The sequence below is a fragment of the Poecilia formosa genome, unplaced genomic scaffold, assembly GCF_000485575.1.
Source record: "Poecilia formosa unplaced genomic scaffold, Poecilia_formosa-5.1.2 Scaffold355, whole genome shotgun sequence".
NCBI classification, from domain to species: Eukaryota; Metazoa; Chordata; class Actinopteri; order Cyprinodontiformes; family Poeciliidae; genus Poecilia; species Poecilia formosa.
This window is the reverse complement of record NW_006800294.1, coordinates 533,493-550,369: the sequence shown is the minus strand read 5'-3', so window position 1 is coordinate 550,369 and position 16,877 is coordinate 533,493. Positions and strand designations below refer to the sequence as shown.

At 44.1% G+C, this 16,877-nt stretch overlaps 1 long non-coding RNA gene across 1 annotated transcript; it reads left to right on the top strand.

Annotated features, from left to right (window-relative positions):
* Positions 1-1,884: 1,884 nt before the first annotated feature.
* Positions 1,885-8,546, top strand: LOC103153570 (uncharacterized). Its single transcript, XR_001658991.1, has 5 exons — positions 1,885-2,055; positions 2,600-2,713; positions 7,425-7,478; positions 7,576-7,681; positions 8,239-8,546. It is a non-coding gene; the product is annotated as an uncharacterized LOC103153570 (long non-coding RNA).
* The last annotated feature ends 8,331 nt before the right edge of the window (positions 8,547-16,877 follow it).

Genomic DNA, 16,877 nt, shown 5'->3' with positions numbered 1-16,877 from the left:
ATTATGTTGTTTTCTCACCTTTTAACAGTGAGATACTCTGGCCTCTGAATCCCAACTGTTTGGTTTCTTTAGTCAGATTTGAGCGCAGTATTTCATACGAAGGTGGGAATATGTGGTGAGGTCCTTCAATGGTTCTGTCATAAAGTTGCATTCACACCAGTCCTGTTTAATCCGGTTCAATCCAAACCGAGTCCGGTTCGTTTGGGCGGTGTGAACCTCAGTCTGGGTTCGGTTGAAGTGAACTCTGCCTCGTTGTGAATTCACATGTGAACGCCAAGCAGACTGGAGACCGCTCCAAAAGCAGGAAGTGGACTGCAGTGCAGGGCATTCTGGGTAAATACAACCTAAACAAACGTTAGCAAATCCAGTCCTAGCGGGAAACAACACAAAGTCCTACAGCTGCTAAAATCTGAAGCCACTCCATTTGGGTTTCCATTTGGTGAAGAAGGAGGTTCAGTGCTTTTGACTGCTGTGATGTTTATACATTAACAACATTAAAATGTCTTCTAGGCAGCTGGTTCTGCATATGGGATCCCTGGAATGTCGACATGAAGAAAAAAAGTTTAGTTTTCAGCCCACTAAAGTTAGCAGTTCTGAAAATATTCAAATGTTTCTACCTGGTATTTTCTTCAGTTCTTTCTGTGTGACGTGACACAATAAGATCCAAGTTTAGCTTCGTAATGCCAAATTTCAGTCAGAAGGAAAATCTGAACATCAGTTTTCACGGCTTTATTTCAGGATGAAATGATTGGGAGACTCTTCAGCCCAGCATCGCTCTGCAGGGAGAACAAACTCCAACACTCAGGGCCTGCAGTCGGTTTCCTCCACTTCACTCTGCAGCTGGAAGAGATTCACAGGAGCATCCTTCTTATCTGTGTGTGTATGCTTGTGTACAGTGAAAGGCTAATCTAATCACCACACACTCACTGCTTCCTCCAGGTGTATTACTGTACCAGGAGTGTAATGCGGAGAGAGGGAGGAGGAGCGAGATAAGTAATATTGATCTGATGTGGTGATTGTCACTCTGTTGCCTGCCTTGAATAGCTAATCTCTTTACACACGGGTCAGGGAGAAGAAAGGCGGCAGGGCTGCAGGTTTAGCCGCGGCTAATCGACAGATTGTTCTCGGTGTGGGGCGATCAAACAGCGGCTGATAACGCTGGATGTGAAATTGTGTCTCCTAGCTGCTGATGTTGAGTTTGGTCACAAACTTCTGGGCTTCTCCACGCAGCTGATGTCGATTGTATCAACTTAGACATTTGCAAAGACTCTGAGTGTGTAAATCTTTAGTGCTGTGCAGAAGTCTCAGACTGAATCCAGGCATGCATGTTTTCATTTTGGTTCACTATTATTAATCTGTCACATCATTGTGGAAGAACTGCAGCTTGCTATTCAATATGATATCTGTTTCTGCAAGGCTCTCTCAAGGTCCCACCACAACATTTCAGTCTGGTCTGGTCTTTGACTAGGCCTCTTTCAGCAGAATCATTTGCAGAAATGGTTCAGGAATGATTTCAAGAGGCACAACAATTCACTTTACTGCTGATGTTAAGTCTATTTTACTGACGTGCAGGTCCACTAAAAGTATAACTTATACAAAGACCTAGTGTCTGGCTGATTTATACTAATATAGTGATTAAAATAACATTTAAACCTTGATCTTTAATCTATTACTGGCTGTAACCCATCAATAAAATGATCTCTGCTTTATTTTGACTCTTGTTCCTTTTTATGATTTTATATAATTTCTGTTGGTTCGAAAGTATCTCAGTAAAAGTAATTTCGATTAATAATAATGATAATAATAATGACGTCTAAATATGTCAATCAAAACTATTATTAGCTGCGTCAAGAAATGCAGACTCCTGATTGGTGAGACGGGATAAGCCCCGCCCCCAGCCACAAACACTGAGCTGAGCGGATGTGCTGCTGCTGAAGAGTTACAGATATTAGAGTTGTAAAATATTTATTTTGGGGAAGTAAAGTCAGTTTATTTGACTGAAGAGCTTCATATGGAGTAGGAGACGCGACCTATTCAGTTCCTGACGACGTTTTTGTGAGTTGACAGCAGGGTTCCGTTAAGCTAACGGCTAACTAGCATAATTAAAGATGCTAACGGCTAAAGCTAACTGTAAAACCCAACAGCTCCTTTTATGTTGTCCTTAGAAATCATTTATTGGTAACTCTGTCCATTGCTGTTGTGTTATTTTAGTGTTTTTAATGACTTTTTTCATTAGTTTTGCTGAAATGCAGCAGAAAACGTCCCTAACGCAGACCGGCAGCACTAACCAGGAACATGTGAAAAATACCAGCCAGGAAATTCATTTAAAGACATATTAATGGAAACATAACTGTTGTGCCTTCCTGACACCAGAATGATGGAGTGAATCTAACAACATTGATTTCTTTTGGAGTTTAGAAACATTTTTCATTATCAGAACGATTTGAACTATGACTGTAAACTTCTATTGTTGTATCCTATTGTTTTATTTGTTGCCCTCAAAGTGTGAGACAAAATTTACTTATTTGATTTTAATGTATGTTTTTAAGTTATTTTGACCCTTTTATGGGCATAAACATAATTACTCTGCTTAATTCAGGCCGGATTTTAATATTCCTGGAAACTGACTGGAACAGAGGATCCAACCTGGAGGACATCAGCTGGTCCTCCAGAGGGAGGATCGTCCAATCATCTTGAAGAATCCAGCGGTGTGGTAGGTCTGTTAAAACCCAGTTAAACTGACTCATAGTAGCACTAAATCGTCAACATAACTCTGTACTGTTAGACTGAACCAATAAAAAAACGCGTAGATATTAAAAGATCACAGCTGAAATTTAAGAGTTTAAACTTAAAAAACCAAGCTGAGATCCCTGAGGTACTTTTTGTCTTAGTTGACTTTTTGACCATTTTCAGTGAAAGAAGGTTTTAAATGTCATCAGCTTTCAGAAAGAACCTGTTTTCTTTGCTAGGTGATTTTTTAAACGCGTCATGTTCTTTACTCTGTCTCCTCCTCTGAACTCAGCCGGGAATAACAAGCATCATAACACTGATTGACCTGACGGGCCGCTCCTCACTGAAAACACTTGTTGCTTCAGAAAGTAATAAAATGACCAAAGCAGTAATGAAAATAAACAATGTGAATGCTAGCATTATTCAAAGATGCATTTAAACCTCAAATTAATCCAACTATGACCAATGTCAGTAAATATGAATCCTGACAGTAGTTCTGGTTAAATCTGCTTAGTTTTGTTCTTTTATTTTGTCCTACATGTTTAATTGTGTTTTTCTTGAGTTTTCTTTATTTCATATCAGCTTTCACATGATATTTTCTGCTCAGATTGTTTGTGTTGGATGAACCAATAAGTCGTCGTTTTCTCCGTTTTTAGAAGTAATTATGATTCCTGGATGTTTGTGTTGCCCAGAGTTCTCCATATTTACATGTGAGCAGAGCTGCTGGGTTATGAAACTGACATCAGCTCCAAAACTCTGATTTTATCATTTCAGCCACCTGGTCGCATTCTGACCATCATTAAACCTTTTGTCGTTTTGTGAAGATGCTGTTTTCATATTTCCACATAATATTCTTCTCTCATGATGCCATCTGTTCTGTGAGGCTCACCAATCCCTTCCACAGCTTCACATGATGGAGCCACCGCCGTGCTTCACAGTGAGGGTGGCGCTCTCTGTATTGGAGGCCCAAAGCCTCATTAAACCACAGGAGATTCCAACAGAAATGAATTTAGTTTTCTTCTGTTGGCTGTGGAGGAATGGCTCCTTCTTCTTCTGGCCTTTCAGTTGGTTCAGTCCTGATCAACATGGAGGTTCAGTCCTGATCAACATGGAGGTTCAGTCCTGATCAACATGGAGATGTAAACCTCTTAATTTGAAGAATGTTCTTATTTAGCAAACTGGAAAAAATCTCAAAGTGACTTAAAACATGAAATAAGTCATATTTAGCATGTTTCTTTCTCTCTCTGCCTGTATGAGGGCTTACTGTTTGAAACGCTCCTCTGGTTGGAGCTCCACCGTAGGCGAGCCCACCCCCCCGCCCCCGCCTGCCTTTCCCCTGACCTTGCAGCTTTATGATTGCAGTAATACGCTGCAGATGAAGAGGGGAGCAAATCCACCGAAGATAATAGACAAATCATCTCCAAGAGGTGCTGAAATAAAAATCCCCAGACAAACAGGCAGCCTGTGTGCTCTTGGACATCCCTTTAAGGGAACTCCAGTGTTGATAAGTAATTATCCCGGCCCAAAGGCATGATGGGATTCTCAGGCAGAGGAAACATCTGTGTGATATGTTTGCAGCATTGAGCAAATCTTTAAAGAACGGATTGCAGATGGAGAATCTGTGGATCAGTAATTAAATTAGTCATTGTATGTGGATGATTTTTAGAAATATGATGGCACTCGCATGTATGTGTTTAATGTCACTGGCCTTAAAACCACTTAGCTGAGCTGGAATCAGAGGATTTTCTGCTGGCCTCTCCCCCTCTGTGCTCATCAGAAACAATCCACTTAAGAAACACAGGAGGAGGATGTTTAGACTGAAGACGGCACCGATATCCAATACCTGTTTTAACGGTGCTGTGAACATGTGAAGCTTATTAATAGTTTAATAGGTTTAAAATTAAAATGAGATGCACTAATTAATAGTCCAGAGATCACGACCTGGTGATCAGCAGGTCAAATCCTGACGAATCAGATGGTTTTACTGACTGGATTGACCCTAATTAGGGCTCTCACCAGTTGGGCTACGTTTCATCAGAGAAAGTGAAGAGATGCTTTGTTTCACATTAATACCTCTGTTGGACTTTAGGCCACATTTTTCTCATAGTTTTGCTGGTTCTGCGACTTATTCTTTGGTCTGACTTGTTTATTTCTCTCTTCCTGAAGCATTTTTTGACTGTGGCTCGTAGTTTATAAAGTATGGTGTGTTTATAATCTTGATTAAAAACAGAAAACAACCAGAACCAGCAGCTCAACCCTGGAAAGTCCAAACTGCAAACCTCTGAAAATAATTTCACACAGAAGACGTGTTGGTGCTGAATTAAATCTGAAAACCACTTTCTGCTGCATTCCAGGAAGGTTGAGAAGTGGCCTTTGACTAGGCCGTTGTGGTGCTGACTGTTGTCGTTTATCTGTTTGGGATCGTTGTTCTGCTGCTGATCCAGTTTTTCCGTTTCCGGTGATTTTTTTTGTTTTGCTTCATGAACGTAGCAGCTGAACCTGCATGTCTTTGTCTGCTGCGCGGCGACATTCCCTGCTGCTGCGAGGAGTCAGGTGACAGTTGCTGTGGCAGGTAGGGTTGGGTCACCTGCTTACAGCTCAGGAATGTGAGGCATGACCGGCAGCAGCTCGGCGCTCCACTCCCAGGCTGCCGCTTGTCCAAGCTGCTCTGCTGATAAACACACTGATTCTTTTCTTTGATTAGTTTTCACTTTTCATGTTTCTGTGGAAACGTGGAGCCTGATTGGCTGCCTCTGTTCTCACTGTGACAACTACACCTGGAGATAATGATCTACCTGAGCAAAAGTTAACATTATTGATCAAAGATAACAGAAACTGTTTCTAACCAGATTGTCAGATTATTTTGTGGTTTGCATTTTTGTAAGTTTGCCAATCCACACCCTGAACTGATTGTTGCTTCTTGGTGTAAACGTAACATTAGCAGGTTGTTGGGTAAGTGGAAGCAATTATGGGCTTAAACTGTGAACAGGATTTATAGAAGCAGCATTCAGGTGGAAACTGTTAGCTGTAGGTGGCTACTAGGCTGTTAGCATTAATCTGATTGGTTTATGGGTCTTAAAGCTAACAGGGTTTGAACTTCAGATGCATTTTGAGAAGAGCGACAGCATTCACGCCGGAGCAGAGCGAGGTGAACGCTTCGGTGCTCTGCAGGAACGCTGCTGCTCAAATACAACCTCTAAAACCCAGAGCGTCTCTGCATGTAGAACAGCAACAGCATCGTTCAAAACCATTACTCACATAAAACGGAGACATGCTTCAGTGATTTATGTTGGTACTGCCTCTAAGTAAATAAATTTTTCCAAAACACACAAAAATCATTTGTTTCCAACCAGGTGAGGCTTAAACTGGATTCATAGTAATAACAGTAAAAATACTCATGTTTATAGCAGTTTGCTGTACTAAATCTAATACAATATTTATCCTCACTGGAGAACGAACGTTTATTTTCTGAAAATGAAGTGAAGTTATAGTTCAGATGTTGATCTGAGAACAGAAATGACTCAGTTTTAACACAAACACATCAGCATGTTGGTTAGATCGATGTTTCCAGCCAGTTCTGCCTCATTTTACTGTTTTTAAGATGTAAAAATGAGACGGGAACAGCAGGGCGTCTCGGCGGTGTTTTATGTTTTTTCATGTTGTCAGCGGAAGGGTTATAACTGGATGAACTGGTCTGGGTTCATGTGTTCACTAACTGTCCTCTCCGCTACTCGCAAAGTGAAAGAATTCGAGGATCTTGTTGTTCTGTCAGATTGTTGTTGTTCTTTGGCAGGTTATTAAAATGCATGTCAAGACTTTGGCAGAGATGTGAACCTTCAGCGTTTAACATCAGTAACCGAAGAACGAACTGAGAATCTCCTGAACTCTGATGTTTATCCAACCAGAGCTGGAGACAAACAGACACGAGCCTCTAAAATACAGAGATGGAAATCCTTCAGTTTCTAGCAGGTTGATTGATTTTTAGTCACGATTTGATGCAGAATCGATTTTACTATTCAGTCTGGAGATTTTGTTTAAATTATGTGACTGACAAAAACATGTTTGCGCATAAAATTCTGTAACTTAAACAGGATAGCTTAGCTATTTGGACTTTTCTGAAAAAATAATTATTCATCATACAAACGGCGGATGCGACATGCAGTTTGCTCATAAATCAGAGCGACAACGCATCTTAAAATCTATTATTGAGCATTTTGAATTCCCTGAATAGAAATTGTGATTCTCTGTAGAATCTGTTTTTTCTGCACTTCTAACAAATGCATTCCACACTTTTCAGATTTTCCATAAGATACATTTTCAAATCATACATTTTTCTTTCTGCTTCACAATTATTTACAGCTTTCCCAAGAAATACGTTTAAGTTTGTGGTTGGAACATCGCAGATTATTAAAAGTTTAAGGTTTATGAACACTTTGTGATGTTGATGTGAAATCGTCAAACTGGGATTGAAGCAGTGCGAGTCTGACCTGACAGAGCTGCAGGTCAGAGGAAGAGGAGGAGGAAGGAGCGTCGGGCTCAGAGCAAGAAGTGGAAGATGGTGTCAGGACGGAGCGGCGAGAGAAAATAAACAGATGGAGCTTTGAGGATATTCTTTCTGAAGCTTAGTCCTGTTGAGTATAAATACGGTGGCTGGTAAGCCATGTAAATAGGCCTGTGTTTACCTGTCTGCACAGCCCAAATTAATCACCCATGCCGCCACGAGCCGCGAGGAGCGCAGAGCAGGAGGGGTGAGGAGTGTAAACAGCACTAAAAGCTACTGGTTGGCACCGTCTTGTTTTGGTTAGGATACAGAGTGAGTGATTAGTTCTCTCTGCTGCGCTGAAGGGCGGCAGCAGTGATGGAGCACCGCAGGGACAGGCTGGAGACCTTTCAGTTTCACATCGACTGGGATTCTGCAGTCACTTCAGCCATGAATTTGGATATTTTAGTGGTTTGTCATTTTTTAATCTGATGCTGCAGATGAAACTGGAGCTTTTCTCAGTCCAGTTTGCTTGATGGCAGCAAATGGGAGCGACTTTAAGTTGCTTCATGGCGTCCAGAACATCAGCTGAGCCTGACGATGATCCTGCTGAGTTCACTCTGATCTCAGACAAACCTGGGCTTTCATCACCTCACATGCAGCAATTAAATAATTCACTACATGAGGCATTTAGCTTATTTTCAGTCTGTTTCTAAAGATAAGTCGCATAAATGATCAGAATATTTGATCTGTTAATAATGGCACATGTTTCAGCTCCAGCTGCTTGATACAGTTACTTCCTGATGTTTGAATTTATTGCTTCTAGTTTTAGTTTTTCTGGAATCAGATGTTTTAGAGAGAAACTGAATCCTTCCTCCTCCTCTGCTGTGGATTTCTGCAGCGGCATTCACTGCAAATATTAATGTAATACTGGAATTGCAAAATATATATTAATAAAATAATCAAATGTTTATTTTTGTCCGTATGTGAGAGTCTAAGGGATGGACTGGATGTGTTTAATGCTTCAGGAAGCACAAACAGCCCTGCGTCTGTGATCATTGGCTGCTGCTGGACGACAGAACGATGCGCCTGCTGGCTGGGCTCAGACGCAGTCAGAGGAACGGCCTCGGGATTTCCCGATTCTCCTTTGTGATTTGATCCTGATGCCGTTGCTTGCAGTCGTCAGAATCCAGCCGGGATCAGAAGGGTTTTCAGGTGCAGCAGACGAGAGCAGAGCTGCGTCTGGATTAGCGGTCTGCAGGATCGGCTGAAAACCAGGCTGATTAAAATGCCGTTGCTCATACCTGGAACGATTAAGACGTTTTTTAACCTTTTCTTCTAGAAAGAGGGGAATGGTTTAATTTAATGTATGCTTGGTGTCTAATCATAAGCTCTGGGTTTTAGGGACTATGCAAAGTGATTTTTCTGGTTTTTATGGCCCCCGCAGAGCCGAGTTGTTCAGGAAGTTTCACTTCCTCTGAACTTTGTGATGCGTTAAGAAAAACCTTGATGCAGAGGTTTCCATCCACTCTCCATGGTCTCAGTTGATTTACTGCTTCTGTTGATTTATCTCAACAGTTTCCTTCCAGCCTATATCAAACACACAGTGATTTTCTTAGTATTATTTTATTTGAGCCATTAGGCCTGAGGCGCCCCCTAGCAGCAGGGAATGTGATTAATGGTCTGAACTGGTTTAAAGTATCAATTTACTGTTTGACTTTTTGATTTTGTGTCTTTTTCTATATCAGAATAAGGAATTCACTTCTCTAGTAAGATGATTAAAACAAGTTTTCTTGATTCTGTCTTTGTTATCCAAGCTTTAACCAGGATAACCTGAGATCAGCAGCACTTCCTCCAATAAAACCAGTACAAACACAGTTTATACATCAGCATACTGCATCTCCATGGAACAATTAGAGGCCCATCCAAGTGACAGTAACCAGTTCTAACACTGAGCAGCTAAATTAAATGGTCATTGAAGACGCCCGGTTCAAATCAAAGCCCAACTCTTTCCAACAGTATCAGCATCATTTCTTTGTGAAAAGCTGAATGAACCAGCAGGAAAAACGAGGCCAAAAACATAAATTCAGTTTAAATTTTACTGTTTTACAATCATAATCCATCTTAGAGAAAATATTTTGCACCTGTGATCCATTACAAGGTAAGAAGATGAGCATTCATATTCGTAAGATGCAGTCAGCTGTTGCATTATGGAGAAGGTACATGATTCATATGAGCAGCCACAAAGAGCATGCCACTGTCATGCAGCAATTAAACAGAGGAAACATCTGTGTTTCCTCTGTTTAAGGAGGAAACAGAGGATGCTAACCAGTTGTTTGTCCAAACAACTGGTTAGCATCCAGGCTTCTGCACGGTTTTCAGTCTGCTCTGGTGTAAGAGGAATAGATCGTTAGGGATGAATTCAGGAAAAGATGCCAAACGCATCAGGAGGGAGACGGTATGGGTCGGTTTCTAAGCTAGCTGTTTCAAACCTTGGTAAATCTTTCCGTCTGTGAACCCTGGCTTGGTGAGCTACGTCCACCGACAAGTTAGCTGGACTGGAATCACTGGACGTCTTGGCTATTCTGGCAAAAACGGCTTGGGAAAACAGTCACAACACTCCCGTCCCTCACTGACCATGTCCATCATTGCGCCTCAACCTGATTGGCTGACGTGGTTGTAAAGGGTTGATAGATTTCTTCTGCAGACTGGCTGGATGAAACCTCAGCTTCTCCACCCAAGGCCTCAGAAAAACCAAACCCCGTGAAATTTCTGCCTCGCTCCAAACTTTTGGATTCTCTTACTTTCAGAGAAGAATGGGCCGTTACAACATGCAGACGAGTTAATGCCTTTTAGTTTCCCTGACATGTTTGTCTTGGAGCTAATTCCTCTCCGCACCGCGACGGAGTCAGACGGCTCTGTCACCTCTTTTCTCCTCCTCGGCCGAGCTCTTCACTCTTCACAGGGAGAGGCCGAAGGGTTTTCCTCGCCTTCTGTAGTGTGAAATACAAACTGTCATTAACCAGGAGAGGGCAGGCGGAGGGGCTTACAGGGGAGCCATCAATACAGATGACGAGTGGAGGGGGGGCAGAAAGCCTCTCCCTTCATTGTGTCTCAATAACTTTGAAAAGGAAATTAATCCATTGGGCTCCTAATTGCATGCCACGTCCCTCGATGTGTCTTCACCCCCATCTCTGCACAATGTGGAGGAAGCAACGTCTCAACAGATTCCCGTTTCAAACGCTGTAATGAGTTTTTAAAGAACATAATGGTCCATATTATATTTTACATTTCAGCAGCGCGAGGTGAGGAGGATAAAGAGGAATCTTTGCAGTCAGGATGGGTTTGTCTGTTCGGAGTTGGTAGCAGGAATCGGAGTGCATGCCAACCCCAACGCCAGCGTGTGTGTTGGGGGTTGACAGTGTGCAAGGATTAAGGTCTAATTTCTCCTGTTCTTTCATTGAGACTCTGCAATGCAAGGAAAAAAAGCAAGATTGGGACTTTTAATTACACAGCAGTAATTATGGGGCCAGATCTGGCATTTGAAAGGAGAGAATAAAAGTTCATTTTGGCCCGGTTAATTATCAAAGCTGGTCGTGATGCGAGCGCGCACCGCCGACCCCCGCTGATGCCGAAAGCCAAGCAGGACCTCGGATCAGAGATAGCGAGTAATTAAGGCAAAAAGGTTACGTTATTTAGCAGAAGAAGCGCCCCGCTGATAGGAGGGAACGCGGATCCTGTCTGTCATTTTTCTAATTCAAACACTTCTCTCTTCTGTTGCTATCAGCTCCTGCAAATTACAACATTTCTACAATCATCAGCCTTATTTGGGAGCAGTTGGAGAACAGTAGCTGGGCCCGGTAATTGGGTTGATTTATTTTCCTGAGCCGGTCCGATCGGGCTTTCCTCCCTCCCTCCTCATTCGTCTGGTCAAATCTGCACTTGCTGACATGCAGCACAGTAGCTGTATGCGTCTAATTTTTACATTACATTGCATTAGCTTCACCAGGTTTAAGGGGGGGAAACCAATACAGGAATCATTTTATGGCGTAAAGCAGCAGCAGCAGCAGCGATTTGGGCTCAGGAGTCAATCTGGCGCCCGGCGATGATGGTGCTGGAGTTAGCGGGCTTGGCAGGCCTGATTAGACCGACTTAGGCCGGGGAGTCATATATGTGCTATTTCGCTGATAGGCTGCGAATCTGGATTTCCTGCTCCACTGCGCTCATGGAGCTAAACCCATCCAACCGAGGAGGCTAGGCAAAGTGGGGAAGGTGATTTCCTCCATCTCCTGCCTACACACACACTTCAGAGTCACACACATGAACATCATCTCTGCAGCACCTCATGGAATCTATTTGGAAAACGCCGGTGTATGCCGGTGACAAAGAGCGAAATGCATTCTCTGGTCCTGCAGGGAAATGGATCAACTTCAGAGCCTTCAGGCTTCATCAGACACAAACTGGTCCAAACCGCGTTTTCAGGAGGGGTCAGAGTTGGCGTCCCAGTGTGAGCTCCGTCCATTTGTCCTTTCCGTCTTCTTTCAGTCCACGCCGGTCATCCGAGCCGGCCCACCTGCATCCAGGACGCTGCAGCGGCCCTTCGGACCATTTAGCAGGGACACAATTACGCAATTGTGCGAGCAGACAAATGCCGTGTAGGACAGTTGGGGACGATGGAGGTGGAGTAACGCAATCTGTCTCTGCGGTCCTGCTCTTTCTGCCTCCCCTCCTCTCTGTCTTCACCTGGCCTCCCCACGGCCCTCACCCCCAGCGCCCCCCGCTCCCACCCTGTCAGCCCAGGCTTGTCCATCTCAGCCCGGGGAACAGTGGGGAAGCTGTGTGTGTCGGCTCTTCCCAACAATTACCTTCAATTACGGCTCACTGCAGTGTGGCCTACAGTGAAAGGCTTAGCCATTAGGAGCCCCCCCTCCCCGCTCAGTTCTGGAGTGTGGCCAGACTCCATGTGAAAACGACCCAAATACCCCCAAAACCCCCCTGCTCACTCTACACACCCCTCGGCTCACTTTACCTGACTGCCTCACTCCTTTCCTTCCCGGGTTTCTCTCCTTTCTTTGCCTTCATCCCTCCTCCACCTGGTCTTCCTCCCCCCCGCCTCTCTTCGTCACAGTTGTCTTTTCTTAGACGTCTCCTCCGCTGGGACCGGATCCTATTGTGGCGGTTCAGGGGGGAGAGTTCAGGGCCAGCACGGACAGTAGGGATCCTGAGAGGAGGAGCTCTCTAGTGGTTTGGGATTTGCTGCAGCTGATAGATTATCGCCGTGTTTAAAGCTCCACTAGGTTGTTTGTTTTTGCACATTTAGGTTGATTTCCTTTTAAAATATTATAAATGGCTGGTAGTTGACCTGGGTCTGAGCTACTGGCCAGTAGGAGGTTTGGTCTCTCTGCAGGGCCACATGTATGAGGAGGCGGCCCCGCTAACTATAGTGATGCTAAACCAACCCGGTATTTAGCAGGAACCAATGCTGAGGCGCTGCAGAAGCTCGGTGTCTAGCAGGGAGCTCATTACGATCGACTCTGAACGCAGAAGCTTGATTTGTTGATTGGTAGATATTCTCTGATATGAAAGTTAACCCCTCCAGCATGTCTAATAAATCATTCTTTTGTACTTCATATTTGTTTTAAATTTATTAGAAAAACAAAAATAGGAATAATTGAGAATATTTTATTGAACTGGTCAGAAATCTGAAAAAACAAAATCTACCATCAAATTTAAAAAATGTTTTATTTGGTTATAAAAAATCCTAACAAAAATTTCTCATCGATGTCGTGGTCTAACATCTTGTTGGCAGTGGTGGTGTCATGATGAGGGCCTTGTATTTCATATCCACTTCCATTATTATTCCATTACCAGTGAGTCCTCACCATGCTTATGACCAACTTGTTAGTTTACTGGAGATAAATAATGATAAAAATGTTGAAAAGTTTCCACAGACCATGAATAGTAATAATCCTGTTTGAAGCAGCCGGCTGTCATATCCATTTATTTAAATTAAAACATATTTTCTTTATTGTTGGACTCTTTCTGTTAAACAGGTTTGAAAAACACTGCCAAACATTTACATTTTTGTCCATGATAGTTTAACTTTGTTTATCCTTCAGCTGTTCTGGTAGTTCTGTGGTTTCTGCTCTTCTTCCACTGATATTTGCAGCAGTTTAGGTACATTGCTGCCCCCTACAGGTCAGTAGTGGGAACGTAATACCTTTCTCCTTTTCAAACTATTTAAAGCTCCAGTTACGATTTTGTTTTTGCACATTTGGGTTTTGCCTTTCTCCGCCTGCTCACAAAGGGCTACTGTGGTCCGACCTTTTTCTTTTCTTGTTTTTTGGCACGTGATGGTACCGAGTCCATCTGGCCGCGGTATCCAGTCATCTCCGTCGTATCTGATCACCTCAGAGCGCGGGCGCGAACACACAGCCGTTATCTCCGGGTGTTGTGTTTCTATTGGACAGATAATTAGCATAGCGTTTGTCCCAGAGCTGCCATGCAACACATTGAGCTCAGTGGGAAAAAGACGCGTCTTATTTAGTGTGTGCTACGGATGCGGTAAACAATGCGCCGTGTGTGTAAGCCCAGTCTTAACCCAGCGCAGCTCTGGGCCTGTGGACAAGCCGGTCCAGCTCAGGACGGGTTCAGCTGTCTGGGATCACTCTTCTCTGTTACAAAGAGGGGCTGACCACGGCCCGAAAAGCTGCCCAAACACCATCCCAGCAATGCTCCCGTCCTCCCTGCCCGCATGCTCAGGAAACCCCTCCAGGGCTCCCCTGGCCACATCCAAACCTGGGCATCGCTGCCGCCGTTTGTGCATCAGCTTTCAAGGCCAGCCAAGAGCCTCTCCTCCTCTTCTTCGCTCGCTGTGAGCCGAGAGCCTCGCTGCCACCTGGCACCGCGACTCGGCTCGCTGCTCCCACCGCACACACACACACACACACACACACACACGCTGACTCTGTGTGTGTGTGTTCAGGGTGTACCTTTTGGCTGCGTGGTACGATGTATGCCTGCACTTTTGTTTGAGCATTGTTGCAGCGTGTGTGTTGGACGTGTCTGTTTGCTTAATGCCTCCTTCCTCTCAGGCACCGGTGGCGCTTTCACAAACGCGTCGGTGAGTTTTGGCTCGGCGGCGCCGGACAACACGGTCACTTTTCAGCACAGGCTTACCTCTCAGCCGCTGACGGCCAAGCAGACGCTCCCTCCTCCCCGTCACTAACACATGCATGGAGGCACGCTCGCTCTAAACCCTGCAGCATCCTAATCCAAGCCTGAGAAAGACGGTGAAGGAATACTCTGAGTGGTCCAAAGACGGAGCAGATTCCAATTTCTTCTTGAGTGGATACCTTTATGATGATGAGCAAGTTGGCACCTGATGTATACTTTTTTTTACCGTTTAATTTTCATTTCATAAGCATCCCAGCGTAGCAGCTGCAGCAGCAGCCCTGCCAGGCCTGTCAGCGGCTGATTGACGGCTGTTTTCCACTAATAAAGTGAGATGAAGACGGGCCACACACAGGCACTGGGGTCTGCTGATGCCAGCACAACTTTCACCTGACTGTTTAAGAGCTGATCAGTTGATCTGCAGCCAGAAGGAAGAAAGCGGTTACAGCGTCTAGACTTGCTCCATAAATCAGGTCTGCCTATTAATAAAACAACAATTTATCATAATGCTGTGTGACAACATTTCAGGAATTATTCCAGATCGTCCCTGCTGGGAGGTGAAGCTGCTGCAGAGGCCTGGGGGAAGACGATGCGTCTTTGTGTTCAGATCTGGTCTGTTCACCAATCTGAACAGCACAGGTTCTGTTTGGAAAGGCTTCCCTTGTTCCCGTTGATCTGAGTGGAACCTCCTCTGGCTGGTAATAATAAATAAACTGTGCGTGAGCCAGGAAAGGCAGAACGTCGTGGTGAAACATTTGAAGTGGCGGTTTGTTTTGCTGCAGGGTGTCTGAGTGCGTCAGCTTCTTGGTACGGCTCCAGGGCTTTGTTTGACGCTGTGATTTTTGTGGTTTGTGATAAGCAGCAAGTTGGGAAAGTTGAGATGAGAATCTCCTCTGTTCTTATTGGTGCTGTTGTTTCAGCCGTGTCAGATAGTGTAAACACTCGGCAACAACTGTGATACAACTCAGGGGTTATCAGATCTGTAATTGTCTGTGTCTTTTTGGAGAAAAGCGCTCGGCTGAGTCTTTGGGTAATATCTACAGACGTAATCCAGCGTCTGCTTGATGCGCTTAAACTCTGCTTCAGACTGGGACTCCCACACAAGTGTGTAGAAGAAATAAACAAAATGCACAGAGCAACACACTCCATAGAAGCAGTTTATTCCAGGATGTGTGTGCGCCTGTGTTGAGGCGAAAGCGATGCGTGTTCCACATGCATCAAGCTCTCCTGATAAGATTTGAGCTGTTTTTCTAATTAGAAGTTGCTGGAATTGTGATCATTATTTTCCCCTCAATTAAATGATACAGCCTCCTGCAAAAGGAGCTTCTAATCAGTTTGTAATTAATGCCCGGGAATTTTTCTCACTGCCCGCGGTTTCCATTTCCCATTAAAACAAATACACTCTCTTACTAAAGGTATTAAAGTTCCAATTGGGATTCTATCTAAACCTAACGGCACATTTACTGGTTGGCCAGTAAAACCACTGATAATATTCAGCTGGAAAGGCACAACATTTACAAACAGGCCCACTTCCTGAAACTAATGAAACCTGAGTTAATAACAAAAAAATCTCCAGTACCAACAGCTTTTTGGACACAGATGATGAGCTTCACACCATAAACATGATGGGCTGATCAGTGTATCGTATGCAGTCAAATCCAGTGAAAGATTTGATGATGTTTCCAGTTTATTGCAGCCAAGATGTTTGCAGAAAGTCAGTAAAATCTGTAGACATACATATAAAACTATTCATCTGAGGACTCCACTTACTGTGATCCCAAAGCAGAAACACATTTTCTGTTTAATGAATGATTATTTAGAGTGAACTGTATGTATTCCCCTGAAGCGGCCGATGATTGAGCCGGCGCCGCCTGTACCGGGCGCCGCCTATACCAGGCACCACAGGCTCCACCTGTACCAGGCTCCACCTGTACAGGCGCCGCCTGTACCGGGCGCCGCCTGTACCGGGCGCCGCCTGTACCAGGCGCCACCTGTACCGGGCACCACAGGCTCCACCTGTACAGGCTCCACCTGTACAGGCGCCGCCTGTACCGGGCGCCGCCTGTACCGGGCGCCGTAATTTATGCGAAACATCGAAACAGAAGCAGGAAGTGGAAGTCATCTGACTTCAGTTCCACTTTGCTCTCAGTTAAGTGATTTTAAAACTGTTTTTATTATAAATATTTATGCATTTTTTTTGTTTTAATTGGTTACAATAAAACACAAGAATATGATGCCCACTCAGAAGCATAGAGACGAAGCTGCACAGCTGCAGCTCGTCATGTCTGCAGTGAGAGTTGGATCAGATATTCCTTTAGAAAAACAATAAAACAAACATCACTCATTTTTAACCATGTTAGTTGAAGTGTGACTGGCTAGCCAATCCAGGAGCACCAATCATTTCCCTTGCTGCTGATTGGCTGTAAGTTTTCTGTCCCCCAAAAATCAAAAATGGGGAAGACTGAGGCTGTTAGCTTCTACTGTGTGTTAATGC